This window comes from Euprymna scolopes, chromosome 6, assembly GCF_053919585.1.
Source record: "Euprymna scolopes isolate OS-2025 chromosome 6, ASM5391958v1, whole genome shotgun sequence".
Taxonomy (NCBI): Eukaryota; Metazoa; Mollusca; class Cephalopoda; order Sepiida; family Sepiolidae; genus Euprymna; species Euprymna scolopes.
Genome location: NC_136487.1, coordinates 89,351,407 through 89,371,406, shown reverse-complemented (window position 1 = coordinate 89,371,406; position 20,000 = coordinate 89,351,407). Strand labels below are relative to the sequence as shown.

The 20,000-nt window shown below is 33.4% G+C and overlaps 1 protein-coding gene across 2 annotated transcripts in view; it reads left to right on the top strand.

Annotated features, from left to right (window-relative positions):
- Window positions 1-20,000, top strand: part of LOC145277773 (uncharacterized) — a 150,452-nt gene that overhangs the window by 60,672 nt on the left and 69,780 nt on the right. Inside the window, exon 2 of one of the 2 annotated variants that reach the window (XM_080129522.1) lies at window positions 8,871-8,903. The exons of the other annotated variant lie outside the window; for it this stretch is intronic. The gene's annotated coding sequence lies outside the window, so the exon portion shown is untranslated. The remainder of the gene's footprint in view (window positions 1-8,870; window positions 8,904-20,000) is intronic. 2 annotated transcript variants of the gene reach the window in all.

Below are 20,000 nucleotides of genomic sequence, written 5' to 3'. Positions count from 1 at the left end.
AAATTTTATATATATATATATATATATATATATATATATGTATAGAGAGAAAGAGAGAGAAAGAAAGAAAAGAGAGAGATGTAGATGTGTGCATATGTATGAATCCATATATGTTTATTTATATATATCTCTCTCTCTTTCTCTCTCTCTTTCTCTCTCTCTGTATATATATATATATATATATATATATATATATATATATAGTCTAAAGAAGCTTTGAATAAAAATGCAAATAAAAATAAATATATATATGTAAGTATATATATGTGTATTTATATATGTATGCATATATTTGTATGTAAATATATGTGTGCATATATATTTATCTATATGTATATACATATATAAATATGTATTATTTATATACATAGATACATACAGAGAGAGAGAGAGAGAGGGGGGAGGGAGAGATAATAAAACAAACATTCTCTACGTGATTTGTAGATTATTATATTCTCTTTAAAATTCTAACCAATGTATCCAAATAAGAATTTAAAGACAAACGTAAACTTTAGCATTTAAGCAAAAATGTACAATAGATGGAATAAACATAAGTTTGCAAAACCTTAACAAACGTAGGAAAAATATGACACATGATTACTTTGTAAACACCTGAGAATGCCGGTGCGAACACAAAGTTAATTAGATGAATGAGATGGTTGAGAACGACTGTTTGAAAATAACATTACACGAATCTAAAATAACTGATAGTGTTGGAAATTCGTACCACCCCAAATGGTCATGAAGGAGCAAGGAGGATTACAACCCGAGGAGTAATAGCTCCATACAGATTTCTACAGGAAACTCGCGGAGACTACTGAAATCCTGGAAAAGTTCATTTTCACTTAAATTCTCAAGAAAGCCAATGGTCGTTATTAGCGAGCAATCAATGGTAAACGACAGTTGCTATTACGTAAATTTATTTGAAACGGTTAATGAAAGCAGCCAAAAGTGCTTGAAATCTGCGGAGATTTGGGTCACTTCTAAACTACATAAGATATAAAATAATCAACATATTTCTCATCTACTACTTATCAATATGGCTAGACATAGCAAGAATGTCGACATCAAAGATTTGAACGCGTGTGTGTGTGTGTGTGTGTGTGTGTGTGTGTGTGTGTGTGTGTGTGGCGCAAGCCTTTTTAGACTATCGTGCTTTGTGTGCGCATTCTGCTGCCCAGGTAATCGTGTTTCAACATGCTTTTCGCTTTTTTCATGTTATTCTTACCAGTAAAAGCCAAACCCATTAATAACTCATAGATTCTGCCAACTCATCTCAGTGCCATCTTACCTTCATATTTGTTTGCCAAAGAAGATAGAAAAACCTGAGACGCTTAGAAACTGCTATGCAAACCTTTGCCAATTCGTAAAAATAAACAAAGAATTCGCGGAATCTTGTGCAATCTCTGCAACTTGGTCGATGCAGACATGGCACCATCATTGGTTTATCGGCCCGGGAGGCTCATCTCTGCCCTGCCATCGATGGCTCTCTCACTTGCTCTCGCGCATATTGAGCCCTTGATGTCTACCGATTTCCCTCTACTCTTCTGGTACTATGCTGGAGAATAATTTAATGTTCGGATCAAGACGATAGAAACACTGGCAAAATTGACAAGAAAGTTTAAGGTAGTTTTTACAAGGCATATTCACACAGACGCACATTCACACACACACACACACACACATACACACACACACGTATATATATATATATATATATGTGTGTATGTATATGTATATATATATATATATATATATATATATATATATATATATAAGGTATACTTCTATATTAATATTAATATGTAATTTCAAATATTAAAGTACGGGTCAAAGACTTTCATGCCTCTTTTGCTAAAATCAAGTGTAAATAAATTTGGAGATATTTTGAACACATTGAACAACGGATAAAAGCGTTCATTAACAATTTTAAGTGAGATTCTTCTGAAGGGTTAGGTTTCAATCAATACTACAGGCGATAATATCTAAAAAGTAAACGGCCATAACTGATTAAACAAGAACCATCTACTCCCACAGACTAAATAAAAAATTTAGTTCAAAATTCCATATTGATTTTTTAGTCAGTTGCAGCCAGAATTGTAGTGAAGCTAGGAATAATATATGATCTGTAAAAGCGCAATGAAACATTTACCAGTTAAGGAAATGGAACACAATTATTTCTTATTCATTTGCCTCCTCACGATGGCAAAGTTAGGTACAAGGTCAAGTCTTAACCTGAGGAAAATCCAGCTCCGAAAAAAGGTCAATCTGCTTTAAAACAAAAATCAAAAAAAAACAAAAATCAAAAAAAAATTGTCTTAGTCTGAAAGTAATTCTTTCTTCACTGACAAAGGAAAGAATAGGTTAAACGCAGCATCAGACAGATACTACATTTTCTTCCTAGCCAATATAGTAAATGCGTCATTTCCGGTCTTTGTAGCATCCTCCAAAAGGAAGGATTAAGAAAATGTCTTTGTCATTGACCCACAAAAGACGGATAGTATAAATATAGGATAATTGGAGGAAAGTTATGAATATATAACGAGCAATCAGAAAGAAAGAAAGAAGGAACGAAAGAAAGAAGAAAAGAGTAAAAAAAAAAGAAATGAAAGAAAGAAGAAATAAGTGAAAAAAGAAAGAAGATACACCGTAACGAATTCTGCATGTGTTGCTCTGTATGTCTTGGCATATGCTCAAATTCTTGCCTTCTTGTTAGAAGAGTGACGTTAGTTGACGTCACTGTGTATCAAATACCGGAGAAGATTTTACAGCAACGGGTTAATAAGTGGTGCAATGAGGATAATGAATGTGAAAAAGAGATCAAGTGACAGCAAACAAAGGCAAATAAGATCAAAATAGAAAACTGAAAGACCGTAAAAAGTTTGCGTGTGATATTTTATGTGTGATCACGACGATATAATTTTTGTGTAGGCATTTGTTAGTTTTACATTTTAATCTGTTTTTCTTGTATGCTACGGTTTCAGTGTAGTTTAAAATCTATAATCTACATAAGTTACGTGCCATATTGCTTATAAGGCATATTCCATAATTCTTAATGATAAGTTAAATAGTTTAGGATTTTACCAAGAAAATCCATAATATTTTTGTTCAGGTTCGGACACATATTTTTAATAAATGTATATTTTTAATGTAATTAGATTTAAAGTAATTTTTTTCTCTATTAAAGTTTTTGTATCAAACTTATTTTTTAAACATTGAGTACAACTGAATGTTTGGGTAGGCATAATCGTTAAATGGTAAGTCTTACAACAAAAAAATATGCCCATCTTACTCGCCAGGTTGTCGAGAATATATATTGCGAAATATAATTATCGGTTTAATAAATCAATAAAAGAATCATTTGTTATCATATATATGCACCTAAATGTTAATATTTACAAAATATAATGCGCTTATGTTGCACATTTTATTTTTATAATACATATTCCAAAATTCATGATGATTGTTCATTATTTACGCACCCAATAAACGGGAAAAATTTACAAAAATAATAATGTGAACATTTTACCTACCTGTGATGGAATAGGTAGAACAGAATAAGTTATCTATCGAATTTTGTAGCTATTTATCTTTGTTTTACCTATTGTATAACACACCGAGTGTACGAGAATATATATTCTAAAGTTCATTATGATAAATTCATGAGAAAAAAATTAATTAAAAGAACATACACACACACGCACACACACACACACACACACACACACACACATATATATATATATATATATATATATATATATATATGATCTGCTGAAATAAATATATAAATTAACAAATAATTAATTCAGTTAAATTAAAAATGGTGATAAATTAAGAAGTTGTATTTCATACTAAACTCTAAGACGTCTAGATTCGTCTAAATAAAATATGAAGGATATCCATCACCTTTTCTCTCTCTCTCTCTCTCTCTCTCTTTCTCTCTCTCCCTCACACACACACACATACACCCACACACTCATTTTCTCTCTCCCTCTTTCTTTCTCTTTCCTTCTCTCTCTCTCTCTCTCTCTCTCTCTCTCTCTCTCTCTTTCTCTCTTTTTCTTACTCTTTGGTTTGATTGATGGCAATATAATTTTGTGATGTGTACGATTATCCCAATCTGTTTTCATGAATAACGCTATCTTTTAGTGACGTCATGCACAATTCACAATGCACAGTTACTCGCAGTTCTGTTTTAATGCATTACCTCACAAAACGATGACGTCATCCAATGTGCACTTGGTCAACATAACAATACAACAATCAAGCAAGATACAGTTTAGTATATTAAACAGCTAGGGATCAAGACTAATAGATAAATCATTTCACGAGATATTGTAATAGATTTGTTCCACCATCTTCTCTCTATCTCTATATTTCTCTATCTATCTATTTATCTATCTATCTATTTAGCTATCTTCCCCTTTCTATCTCTCTGTTTTTCTCTCTGGTTAGACGATGACGTCATAGTTTTGGGACGCCATTCACTGTGTATGATTATCGCCACCTATTTTAATGGCTGACATCAAGAAACAATGACTTCATTCTGCTTGCATAAATTTTTAACCGTATGTACATTAGATTAAATATAAGCTTAAATCCGACAGAATCTATATAGATTAAATGGAAATGCTAACAAGATACAAAATATGATGCAAACATAGCGAATTAAAAGTTAAATATTAAATGCGGCGAAGTAGAAGCTCATTCATGCCTTACAAAATTATTTAATAATAATTGTAAAAAATGTCCAAAAAGGCAAAATTCAGATTATACTAATTTTTCCATGAGGCGAAATTTTAATTCTCTATGTTTTCATTTTGCTGCGAATTTAATAGATAAAGATTTATTTACTGAACAGAATTTTAAAACAATTCTAAATTAAGTTCCGTTTCGCATGAATTATTATACAAGGACACACACACACACACACACACACGCGCACATGCATATATATATATATATATATATATATATATATATATATATATATAAAGGACTTTCCCCTCGATTTCGACGTATGAGATGATTTGTTTATAGTGGTAAAGGCTTTGTGTAGAACCAACCACACTTATTGTAGAAGATAAACTCTGATGTAACAACTTGCAGTCTACTGTATGCTTTGGTTTGTGGCAATCGTTTGCACCGACAAGGATTAGCAGTAATAACAATACACACACACATACGCACACAAATATATATATATACACATATATATACATACATATATATATAAATACATACATACATACATACATATAATTATTGTATTTCGGTTGTTTCTTAGAGGCTACTCCAATTAAACTCCTGTGCTTTTAAAATAGTGCTCAACAATATCAAGTAGAGCTGTATTATTGTATAACTTTATTTATTCATACAAACATTATTGTCTTCATATGTGCATACATGTTTCAGCTATGCGTTCTTTCGTAATCCAGTGTCATCAGGCCACCAGGAAGGAAAGTTGGACAAATAAGACAGGTGTATATAAGTCTATATGTGTGGATATACATACATATAGATAAATAGATAAGTTCATGGTATGTATAAATATAAATAAAAAAATAAAAAACGGAAAACGTTGGAGAAATAAATTTTATGCATTCACATTTGAAACCAGTTGAAGTTAGTTCCACGTTGACGCTTCATTTCGATAGGAATCACAACCGAAACATGTGTGCACATATGTAGCCAATAATGTTTGTATTAATAAAAAAAAACTATACAATAGATAAAGGAGAAAAAACAAATTCTATCTCACTACATATATGCATATGGATATTGTAAGTGTGTTTTTTTTTGTTTGTTTTGTTTTTTTATTCCTAATAAGTCACTTGGGAACAGGAGGTGAAGAACATTTAGAATGATAGCTGTCATTTTTTCGGCTATTTTCAAGTACCGGATGACTTCTGTTTTGTAACAAGTAGACCTTAATCCCTTACTCTCCCCTCCACACAATCAGATAAACTAACAAAACCTGACGCCAACATTTTAATTGGCAGTTTTACATCCTTGGCCATCTTCTTCCGCCACGATAAAATAGGCCCTGCAGAGATACCAACGTGTAAACCGTTTTCGCAGCAGGGATAACTAACCCCTAAAACATTTGTAGAATCAAAAACATGATCTGGTAATGATGTATAGGTACTCTTTTCTGGGTACGCGTGTAGTGTAATGCCCCTATCTTTTTTTTATGGGCGCCAAAATGCTAAAGTCTGTAGAGTTCCTTAAATGGTTACGCGTGATGTTTCTTCATTGGGCTACATATTCTGACGTCATTAGCTTAAGTGACGATTCCACGTGGCATAAAAAAATTGCCATTTGAATTTCTTAGCCGGTAAACTTTGTCTAATATTTTAAAGTGTATATTGTTTTATATATATATAATAAACTAAAATGAATGTATAAAATATATAACGATTTTTTTTTTCAATTTTGACCCCCTTTTGACCTCTTAAAAACTATATTAACCACAAAATTTGAGGCCCCTAGTGCCGCTCTGCGACTTTTAGTTTCGGAGGAGATAGTTCGAAAATATGGAGACAGACAGACAGACAAACAGAAATATAACCTATTATATATTAGGTTAACACATTTCTAGCAATGAAGTTGGAACTTGCCAATAGTGCCGGACCTATTAGATTTGAGACCCTTTTTGCACCCTATATAAAAGGGAGAGAATAGTGCTAGATGCACCAGCCTAGATGTAAAAGCAATACTCCATCCGTGAGCGAATGGTAGCTTTGCAGAGAACAAAGATGCTAGGTGTGAGTAAATTTCTAGCACGGTAGAGATAGCCTATCTTCTTTGTTATTAGTTGTTTGTTAATTACAAGAAACGTTTTCGACTACCGTTAGCCATGACTGTTTTGTTATTATCAAGCTCATATTTAAAATAATATTTTAAACTTTTCCTTCAATGCAAAAATTGTAGATATGGCTATATTTGAAATTAGTTTACACCTGCAGTAAATCTCCTTACAGACAACGCCGAGTAAATACGGACATTGAACCATAAACCCCCGCACCAAAAAAATAGTAAAGAACTTATTTTTCTTTAATTGATTAAGGAAGGTCCTTAATACAACACGAACAGCTACACCGTAAGCTCTAGAGGAAAGTAAGTAGTCTTATTTGAAAAATCTTTCATAAAAGATTGAGCTACTTCTAAAGCTTATTCGGTATGTTAGACTTTTCAGTTGACCACTTTTAGCCACTTCCATCTGGTAATCTTAGGTAGGGTTCGTACTTAATCTTCCACAATCGAGGCGTTGCTCGAAACCCGGTCGGCCGGGAAACTAAAGTCGTAAAACAACTAAACAAAAAAATTTAAAAAAACGCCAAATATTTCTTCGGCCTTTCTTTCCGGTTCCTCCCTTCGCTGAAAACGGAACAATTAAGCTTAACATTTACATTCAGTTAAAATGGTTAAAAGCTGCGTAAATTGACGATGAAATTCCAGCTTACACCCCAGCCTCCTATAAAGGCCGCATAAATACACAAATGTTATAGGAGTAAGACGAAGGGGGGATGTGGACGCAGAGGTTTAGGTTAAAAACGCAGACGTACTCAATTAGCCGACAACGGATAGAGCAGTGGGACGCCTGTAGACGGGTTTGTGTGTGTGTGTACGTTGGCCAATCGATGTTTTTAATAGGGGGTTTTACCCTTACTCATCCAAACAAAAATAAACGCCGCGGAAGATGGTAACGTCATTTAAAAAACAGCCATATTGGAAAAGAAGTGGTCAACATAGAACGAATCAATGAACAAAACGATTCCATAAGTTAATAATCACTATGCATACTATTACGATGTTTTTCTTTCTTCTTCTGTGATTGTCGTTGTTCTTGCTAAAAGCAAAGTTTAGTTTAATTTCAGTAATCATGACTGTTAATGAAATGAAAAGAAAATATCGTTACGAATATAATGAAAAACAATCTATTTTGATTTATCTACTCATTTGTGACCTATTTGTGTTAAATATACGTAATAGAAATTATAAGCATTTTAAGCTCCGTAAAAAAGATAACAGTTATGGGGAAAGAAGCCATTCTTGTTTAGTCAGTTAGAAACATAGTTTAAGGTGGTTATTTTACTTAGATCCTTTATTACGAGATAATGCTTTTAACATCTATTAAATATTTATGTTTATGACAATACGTCTCGTATGAGTAAGTGAACTCATGACAATTGATATGTGAAAAGACACACACACACACACATATATATATATATATATATATATATATATATATATATATATATATATATATAAGAATCACTTTTTTGTGTGTTTGTCTGTCTGTCTCCATTTGTTCAAACTTCACCTCCTCCGAGACGCAAGGTCGCAAAGCTGCGCTGGGCGGTCCAAATGATTGCATTATTTGTGGACGGTCGTTTTATGGATCTTTAGCCGGTATAATTAGCTGCTAAGGGGTCAAAATTGAAAAAAATGGAACTTGGCAGGCGTAAGTCGGCTTAAAGGGCTCTTGTGTGCATATATATATATATATATATATATATATATATATATATATATCAGAACACCATCACATAAAACTGATCAGCATTTAGCACTTATATCCGTTGTGACACAGTTTATTCGCAATTATTAAATTGAAGGGTTCCTTCGAAATTCCTACCGACTCCCTCGTTCGCCATTAAGATTCCAGAGTTCAACGAAGTGCGCTTGAAAATATTCTGAGGTTACACTGGTCGAAACTTTGTAGAGATTACATCTAAGGTGAAAAAAGAAAATGGTCCGAATAATTTAATGATACAATTATTAACAATCTGTGTGAATACAAATTTGATTATTTCTTGCTAGTTGGTCTTATTTTTATTATTTTTTTCTTTCTTTTGCAGGTGAGTCAATTGCTTTCCATCTAAATAATAAAGGTAAATATTTGCCAGTTTATATAAATTATCTAAATGTCAAGCAAAGTAACATAAAGTATAAAACAAACGGCACTGATTGTTCTTTTCCCCCGTAATTCAATCACATAACTAAATCTTCAAATTCAATTTTATGATTCAATCATCGGTCATCACAAAACGTCTTTGTCATTATCTAAATGAATAAATATTATTTTGATTTGTCGCAACTATTTCATCATTAAAACTATTCCCTGTTATGTAAATCAATAATACAAAATAGTCATTTGAATAATAGATACCAAGGATCCAAAGGCATCTATTTGTATACCTCATTTCCATAATTGTTTTTACAAATAATTTATAATAAATCATTGCTTAGTGTTATTCATTTGTAATTTTATTGTTCTAGTCCCTATATATACTCAATAGTTTTGTCGATATAAACAGTAAGACGGTTTAATATAAAAAAATAAATTACCGAACCCTTTCTTAAAAATAAAGGTACGCAATATAATTTACACACTTAAAAAGAATATTTAGAAAATAGCCGTTGCATTGTGGGTAGTTGGTTGCTTGTTTGTTGATGTAAGTTCATATGTGATCTTTGTCTCCAAGTTATAACATAAAACTCACACTTATTTAAATTCATTGTGTTAAAAAAAACAAAAGTCTGAAAAAAACAGCACCGATTGATCGCCGAACTTAAGCAATGGTAAACTTGGCAAATACCGCATTGGTGACCATTTGGGAAAATTTGCTACTACATATAACAAAAATATGTTTACAATTCGAATTAATCTACAATTAATGTAAGATTTCGGCACATAATGAGGATCTAACAATAATTGGCGCGCCATAGGGCGTGTCCGGTTCTGAAACTACAGATCACTGGAATGAAAATGGTTGTTTCTATTCTTTTGTGTGTTTTGACCAAACTTTAACCCCAACTTCGCATGCAAACGATGAGCCTTGCTGATCTCAGTGTCGGAGATAAAACCTGTAATCCTGCTAGTTAACGAACATGGACCTCATGCATGTCAGACAATCCTGGGGCACGATCTTTGTGAGCTCTAGGCAAAAATCAAACTCGATTAGCCACAACAACAGTACGAACAAAAACGATAATGAAACAATTCGTTTTGTTATATCAAAATCGGATTAAGAACGTTTCAAACATAAATGTTCCTTATGGAACAAATGCAAACTCCTCTATTCGCTATCAAGAAAATCTTTATAAAATGGATAAATGCTTTGAGCACTTTAATGCACTGGACTGCATGAACCTGTTAATGTGCACCATTTGCATGTTCAGCACGAAATAATGGGCTCGATCTTATCAAGCAATTTCAAATTATTTGTTTATTTTGTTTGTCTTTTTAAATTTAATATTTTCTCATTCCTGTCTAATGTCGTTCTGAATAAGTTATTTCATTGCAGACAATTGTATCAAGATTAATCTAATATATAAAGTAAACCAGTTTTTAACGTTTCTTGATTACTGAAAGCTTAAAACCAATATCCTATTCGTGTTCATAAAATTTTCTTGTGGATCACTACGTTAAAAAGAATCAAATGTAATTCGAGTTAATCCCGTTCAGAAAATACTTTGCCCTGATCGGAATTATTTTCAAAGGGTCACCACGACCTTGAAAAAAAGGACCGTAACGTTTTATTCATCTATACAGAGTTACTTCCCTTTGATAGGAACAAAAAATATTTGAGAACCAATTAGACATATTTAAAAAGAAAGAAAATGAATGCATATTTTAATTAAATGCATTACTGATAGTTACATTTATCTGAAATCCAGTCTCCTAGACGTAATGTCCATCTTAAAATTAGAACCTTTAAGAGACCTGACTCTCAAATGCTTCAAAGCACTCATAACATATTGACATAGAAAAATTGTATTATTTGACTGGCTGATTGCAAAGTAACTTTTTTATTATTAATTGTTCTAAATTTGCTACTGAAATATAAATCTTACAATGAATTAATATAATAACAAAGTATAGAATGCGGTTCTATTTAGAATCCCATATAGGCGCCAGTACTCGACACTAGCTTATTCTTAGTGTTATTTCAAAATGTTTTTCATTGTTTATTATTCATATGTGAATTGGCTAATAAATACGGATGATAAGCCGAGTTCAGAGGTAATCAGATATGTGATATTCTATCGTGCAATGCTAAAAGCTATTTGAGGTCAGAGGTTAATTAGATAGATTGGAAATTGACTGGTGAGGAAGATTAAAAATTATGAAGCTAGTTTATAACGAGTATTTATTAACATTAACGAGCATGTAGCAGTCCGAAAATAGGAAATTTAAAAAAAAAAACTTTCTTCAAGGAAATTCTGTTTGTTGATGAGCACACGGCGTAATCACGTTGACACACCGGTTTACGTTTATATCACCGAAGTTAAGTACGTTGAGCCTGACAAGTTTCAAATGAATGACTATTTGGGAATACCAGGCGTTGTATATATTATGGCTTGGAGAAAGGTGAACGATGATAGGCTTCGTCGATCCAAAACACGCTGCACGATGGATATCTACGACCACTCGAGAAAAGGGAGGATGGGTCATGTATGTATATGTATACGCAGATGAAGAAAAGAGATTTCATTATATTAACGGCTGGAATCTAAGTTCTTGTTATGAATGACTTACAAGATGAAACCAGAATTTGAAGCTTGGGAAAGTTTCTTTTTAATCAATATCTCCAATTGCACACTGACATTGCCATTCTCATGACAGTTTTCTGAGTCTCACTGCTTCCGCGTTTACTCATGCCAAATTTGAAACGAGTATCTGGTTTGTAACATCTAAAAGATGGTCATACAAGGCCAATCAACTCCTTTTATCCGATTTGATTTTTCGATGGGGCTTTTATTTTCTAGATTCACTCTCTACCACGGCTGAGAAACTCTATCTACCCCTCCATGTATGGCAATCCTCCAGAATATTAAAAGGAAGCTAACAGATGCTACATTTTACTCAAGAGTAACCTCGAACTGTACAAAGCAGGGGGTGTTCATTTCCTTGAGTTATTATACATACTTCTTAACCTAAATACATGCAGCGCCTTATATTTAAAAATGGTCACCTATCTGATCCTGGTCAGACTCAACGTCGCTTAACTTAGGTGATCTAATGATAACCAGTATTTCAAAGTGATTATGCCGTATAATTTTAGATAAAAAAAGCAGTTGGTGTTCTATAAATTGTTTACAATCAATTGCTTACACAGAGTATTGTATTTAATTAAAAATGATTCAGTATGCCATAAAATAGACAAATTCTGCGTTTCGTTGAATAGGGCGTTTTGAGTTCATCCTGCTAACAATTATACAACCTGTACGTTTATTCCATAACCACTAATTACCTATCGTTCATCGTTGTTGTTTTTATATATACTAATTAGTGGCAATAATTTGCAATCAATTATTCCACTAATTGCCCTTGGGTTATAATAATCTGCATTCTAAGATGTCTATACGAAATTATGTGGAGGAGGCAGGGTAGAATCCTGTGTACGTCGTCGGTTGACTGTTACCTCTACCAGGGAAGTTAATATGGCTATGGTCAGCATTTTTCTCTAGTCGCTATTTACTTATTTTCCTAGGAAAGTGGAGTTAAACACAAAATCAGTTTTTAATGTTGGAGAATCCAGTTCTCTAAATAAAGATACTCTGAGCATCCGTGTATAGCACCCATCTAATGTCTTCTTCAGTGCAGTTTTTAGGTTCTTTGTTTATGAACTATACGACATAAATACACAGGCTCCTGTTAGATGACAAAAGTTAAGCGACGTTGAGCCTAGTCAGTACTAAAATGGGTGACCATTTGGGAATTCTGGGTGCTGCTTATCTTGGCACTGTTTCCAGTCGTCTTACTACTGGACTCAAGCAATGCCGATTCAGGATAAATGTGGAAGGAGATTGCGCAACCCTTGCTTCATAATTACACGCGTAGCTACCCTTACAGGGGATATCCATTGTCTAGTGAGGAAGAACGGAGGCAACATACAGTAGAACTGCTCCAGTGGTGGAAACAATTTGGAGTCGGTTGCCTAAATGCCTGACTCCGACTCAGATTTCCATTCATGAAATTATATAATCTTCGATATCAAACACATTGAATATTTTCTTGCTTATCTTAATCCCAACTTCGAGTCAAAAATTATGACCCCCCGACTTTACAGCCTTGCTAATTACTCTGTTAGATTTGTCCATGAAGATAAAAAAAATTGGACAGCGACTTATTTAAATTCGAGCCACTAATCACAGTGTTGCACTTACAATAGACACAGACATTTAAGTGTTTCGTAAAACGTGGGTGTATTTAAAAAGAAGACGTGTGCCTTTTTGGTTGAACAGTCATTTGTTTCATTGTTGTCCTGCGGTTACGCGATAAGCGACTCTTGTGATCTTTGCCTCGTGTGGAGGGGATTATTTGTAGCCGAAATAAAACAGTCACTCAATAGTTTATGGCATGTTCATTTTGCTTACAGGCTTTTCATGCTACAAAGCTCTACATTCTTAAAGAACGAACAGAGCATGTACATGATAGAAGAGAATTAGATTGTCTGTTTAAAGTTACTCTATCTAAATACGGTACAGTTTGACTGAACCAAATGAATAAGGACTACTAACCATATACATGTATAAACTTCTGTGTTATAGTCAACAGCGTCAGCTCTTTTTGACTCCCAGTTTCTGCTGTCCATTTGGCTAGAAAATTAGACGTGATCAAACGAACAAGAAAGCTATTCTTAATATGAGGATGGGAGAGGGGCACATTATGCCAGAGGAAGATAATCATTAATCAGAAGTGACTATACCTTGCTTGTTCCCGTTTGCAGAGCAGAAACCGGAAACCAAAAAAAGAACACACTATTGACTATAACTAATTTCTCTTTTTCCTTTCAATTTTCTTTTCTTTTTGTATTTTGGTGGATGTGACATCCTGTAGGATGTCATAAATTAACCCTATATATAGAGTCCAATCGAGCGTATTTTGTTGTGTAGTAGGGGATTCTAACAATTCCTTTAATTCTAATGTTTTGGATTTCGCTTACACTTGGTTTACTGAGTACATTTTCAAAGTAGTTTTTAAGTTATTTTTCATGAGTTCAGAAGAAGTTAGCAAGTAAAGCTATAGTTGAAACATGTGGCGAAAATCGTTGCATAAACAAAAATCTATAGTACATTCTTTATTTGTTTTTGCGCAGTATTATATAAATACAGTAAGGATTCACATGAACAAAACATCAACAGAATTACGATATAAATATATTAGAAATACTAAACAGCATGTCTAATATATTTGCAATGACATCGCGAACTTGGAACCATTTCATAAACTTGTAAAATAGTCGCCCCGTGAAATTGTCTACATATCTGAATTCGCGATTTTTTTCATACTTAGCTAGAGTTTTATGAAAGCTGGGAAGAAAAAAAATTTAGTCGGACCACAACATATGATTTTCGCAAAGAAATGCTTGCAGGATTCACTAGTTTATTCTTGGAGATTTGTACGACCTCAAGGGTTATCAATATATTATATTCTATAAAATATGGGCAGTTCCAATGTTGTGATAGTTTATCTTCTCGCAGCGTTTAGTGAAAGGACTTGAAATATACAATGACTAAAAGAAAATCAATTAAAATGTTATTAAATTTTACAATTAATTTTTAACAAATTGTAAAATTCCTTTTTTTATTGGAATGGGTATTTAAATTATAATACATTTTAATAGTCATATATCGCTTTCTGTCCGATATATTAAATTGTACTTAGCCTTAAAAATCTTAAAATTTAATTTATTATGATGGCTAGTTTGGCGGTATTTTTTCACTTTAGAAATGACAAAGATAAAGTTATTTTATTACCAAGTAATTGCTACAGAGAATACAGTGTTCTTATCCAGTTTGATAAGGCTAATAAATTTAAACTTAGATCTGGACACAGTGCAATTAAGAAATGGGTGGATGGCTACATATACATCTAAAATATACATCTAAAATCAAGCTTCTCTTTTTTCGTAAGATTTTTTATCTACAAACTTGAAATTTGGTATATAGGGTATTCAGACATGTGGAAAGCTTTTTAATTTGTTTTCATCCGAAAAAAAAGCGCTGCTAAAGGTTAAAATTGAAAATTGATACTTGCAAGTCATCGGATTTATATCTGTTTGTCAACTGTTTCACGACTTCACGAATTGTTCACATAATGCTAAAATATGCAGGTTTGAAAACGCTTTTTAAATAACGTATCAAGCTGGCCTAATGGTTATCGTACTTGACACACTGTCTTTAGGTTTTGATTTCGATCTCAGCTCGAGTATTTTTTTTTTAACTTTACTTACAAGAAGTGAACTGTTTAGAAAAAAGCATAATACTCGCATGCACATGTCTCAGTTTCTTTTCGTTTTTACTTCATTTTTTTTCTTAAAGGAATTTAACATCACGTTTAACACCGGGAAACGCCGGGTACATTTTCTAGTATATATATAAATTCACCTTTCATCCCTTTTTTAAAAGATGGAATCGCCCGATTGTCGGAGACACGATGCAAGCAAGCAAAGTCCACAGAGATTTGTAATTATATAAATGTATGGACAGTGTGTGTGTGTGTGTGTGTGTGTGTGTGTGTGTGCGTGCGCTTATAATCACAGATGGGTGAACAGATGGTGTGCTTATGTTTCTATATGAAGGACATTCAGTTCTTTTTATCTGCACATATTTCAAATCCCTTGATAACTGCTCTCTCTCTCTCTCTCTCTCTCTCTCTCTCTCTCTCTCTCTCTCTCTCTCTCTCTCTCTCTCCTAGAACCAGAATCCTTGGTTGTTTTTGCAATCCGCGCCTCTTTATTCTTCTGTTCATGCAATCCTTCCAACACCAAATCCTAAACTAGAGAAGGGCGAAATCACACACACGGAAACGAAAGCTTGGATCCCGATGATACGAAACAGAATATTCATGAAAGGCTTGAATATGAGAAAACTTTGTAATAGATTTCAACAGAATTAACTGATTATTATAATTGATTTCAACAAAATTACATATTAAGAAATACAAGATGTAACTGATTATCATAATAGATTTCAACCATTTACAAAGTCCAAAATCCACTCGATGATAACTTTTAGCGATATATTCACCTGAACGATAGAACAGTACTATAAAATGCTTTAGAACTATGGTTTACTCACAAGATGACTCAGCAAATATTTGGTGGCACTGGACTTGAAAATGAGCCGGAGTTATCGATCACTGTCGAAGTAACAAATTCTAATATGATAAAATGCGTTGTGTCTCTATTTTGGTATAGATACCAATAAATAACTATTCTTTTCCGTGTAAAATAACGAGGAGCAACTGACTCGCTATATAGTAAAGAGAATATAATAATCAGCAGTATCTGGCATGAAGTAATAGCACTATTTTTACCGAGTGATTCTAATTAAAAATGTTATAAGTATTTCATTTTTAATTTGATATAGTTTAATGGGGTTTCCCATTTTCGTTATGCACGGATGTGAAACCTAACTACGAGGCTTGAGGATATGCGTTGCATGGGGAAAGATATATGAGAATGATACGATGGATGTGTAATGCGAGTATTAAAGACTCAGATCTAATCATATAAGAGGAAGATTAAATTGCATCACTAGTCTGCAGTTATACATGTACAAACATGTGCATTTTAAAGTTCTGTTGAATCGTCCTCTGACTTAATCAACAATCGTTCGCCATCCCTTCACAGTATATTTCCGTCATTCAACTGACAACCTCATTAACTTTAATCATGGAATGGCTTTTGTCCTTTGGTAAGTGGTGAATTGTTATTACATATGTTGGATGCTCTCTTTCTCAGGGTATGCTCAACGTATTGTCGTTCACATTCAACGAATAAAAGTATTCGTAACGAACATTGTTATTGCATGCTTATCACAATCATAAACGCGTCGTCCAATTTCGCCTCATTCCAGTTGTTCCTCCATGATTAAAGACACTTGCAATCAATGTTTTTTCGCAACAGAACGAAGAATAAAGAAATGCTTGATTTGAAGAAACACCTTTATGTGTGATGTTGGTGAACCCTCTCTTCTGCCAACTGCGGAGGCGTATGCAAATCGTTGTTTGTATTATCGTCGACCTTTAGACATGTTCAAAACTGTTGTGCCGCATACAAAAAAAAACTTCCACGTGATGATATGTTTACGCGTCGACGTCAGCTCATGAATCTAAAACACGCAATGAATACTAGCTCACGTACCCACCTTACTATTTTACGTGTAAAACACTAAAAACCTAAAAATGCGTTTACCGCCAAAAATATGAATATAGAAATGAAGAAAAATATTTTTAAAAATGAATCAACAAAAAATATATAATAACGACCGCATCATTTTAATAGAGAAGAAATAAACTTTTGGCTAATTTCATATCGGACAATAACACAAATTGTCTTTCTACCAACACTGAAAAAAACTCTTTTCTTCATCTGTGTATATAAAATCAAAATAGCCTTCCATTAAAAGAGTTTATATAAAGTAAAGTTAGTTCGCGTAGAGCACGACCCATACTCTTTCGTCTAAAGCAGCCTAATCCAGCGGCAAGTCATTAGTTTCTTTCCAAGGATTTCCCACGTTACCGTGGTGCAGCTTCTCTACAGACCACAACATGGTCGTTTTAAAGTTTAATGTCAACGAATATATATCTAGTATTTCTCTGTAAGCATAATCAAACATCGTTCTCGATCCCTTCATAGTATTGCACCATAATCCAACTAATGACATCATTAAACCTTATTCTCGAGTGACGTCTGGCCTTTATGAGAGATGATTCATTAGTATAAAAAAAAACTAAAGCCACGAAAATGTGTTTACAACCCAAAACCTTAAGATAAGAAATTTGAAAAAACGTCGAGGTAAAATAAGAAAATAAAAATTTCATAACAAACAATGGCGTCATTCTTTTGCGTTTGACTTCGGAGTTCCACAATTTTAATCTGGAGGAAATAAACTTCTGGCCAATTTTTATCGGTCCATAACACAAGAAATAAGTGCAACTTGAACCATCTCGTAGTGTAATCTCTATTAATGCTTAATAGTCTTTGGGTGCCAACGGCCTACTCTGCACTGCAGTTGAACTGTTAAACTGTACCAGCGGTCAATGGTTTACTGTCTTTTGCTTCCATTTTTTTTTCTAATATAGATAGTTCTTTAATCTAATTAGGCCAGCATAGAAAAGGTATTGTAACTCTTCTGTGAACGAGAATGGCTCTTTTAAAAAAGCACGTCAATGTAAACATATTTAAAACGAAGCCTAATTGAGTAGCGCACGTATGTCTGCATAATGCAAACAGTGTTAAATACTTTATTGAGATATGACACAGGCTTTTAATGTGGGCATCCCAGTGTGAGTGAAGTTCACTATTAACTGTTAGATCATATTGTTACTAGTAAGTCTGATTCTCACTTGGTGCTCAATATTTAATTTTCTACACGAGATGGCTCTGGTGAAGGGAATGCGGACGTGAACTAACGATCTCGGCGAGCGCCAGGTTCGATGTCGGTTTCATAGCACCATTTTCTCTTTGGCTGTCGGTTTCTCGCGTCAGTCCAATGGTCTCTCCTGTGAGTACCATACAACATAATCACGTTGACATACCGGTTCTTGCTAGATCATCGAAGTTAAGCAACGTTAAAAATGACCGATACCAGATGGGTGACGATTTGGGACTACCAGGTACTGTATATAGGAGGACGTCAACATTTCCAACAGCTCCTGCACCCTACCTGGTCGCCAACTGTCTTACTCTGTCCTACCGCCGGACTAGGCTGATTTGGATGAGAGAATGGGTCTGGCTCTGCGTGAACCAGCTTTACTTTACTCCTAGCGCGTGCCATCCATCGTCACTAAGATTATCAGATGGTTTTTGTCATTTAGACGGACAAATTATAAGTACATGATTTCAGAGAGGTACTTATGCAGAAAGAGGTACTTATACAGAATATGGATCGCGTTATCGTCGTCATATTCCAGAGAGATTACTTGAACTGCCAAGAGGTGCTGAATAAAAACTTCGTTTTTTTTTTTTTCGTGAAAATGTTGGCCAATTTTTAAGGTGCGAACGAAAACTTCATTATTTTATCGAAAACGATTGGGCAATGCTTAAAACGCTTGCAAATAGTTAAAAGTGCAATAAGAAATAACGCATATACTTATAATCGAAAGCAGTCATCGTATGTTGATTTGACCGTGCTGAAATAATTACGCTATTATTTAGAAAGCAATTCTTAACATGAAAAGGAAGAGACTTTTCAACATTTCAGTACTTTCATTTAACAATTTTATAAATATCTATCTATCTATCTATCTATATATATATATATATATATATATATATATATATATATATATATATATATATATATATATATAAGGCAGTAAGTTCAATATATATTAATATATAATTCTAGAGGATTTAAAAATAGAAAATAGGTAGTAGATTCTAATGATCATATTTTTATTCTCCAGCAAAACGGTTTATTTTGACATTTATTTTTTAATTGTCCACGTACTCTTTTTTAAACAAATACACTTGTATTCACCAAAAGCCGGACGCCATGTTTGATTTTACCATTTTCCTGATAAAATGAAATTTGGCGTCAATTTTGGAATGAATATAAGTGCATTTGAGCAAAAATCGATTTAAAAGAATGGTTTAAAATATAAGGTTCCATAATAAAGATATTTATCTGATTTTTTTTTTTTTTTCGATAAATAACTTTACTTGAAGATTCGGAATTTGGGTAATTTTCTTAAATAATTTTCTGCCCATCCATTATTTCCTGTCATCCAGTGGTAGAGATCATCGTCCAACTAATGATTTATTTAGTTCTTATCCTCGAGTAATATTCAGGTCTTGGTTAGTTATTAGTAAAAAACGACTCGCCAATCTGCGGATGTAGAGAAGAGGGGCATATGCATTGTCTGCCCTCAACAGTCCGACCAGCGCAGCTTAAAAGATCTAGCTGAGGTCAATAATAACCCAAACAAAAATGTTTAAAAACTTTCCACAACAACGGAGACAAAAAGAGGT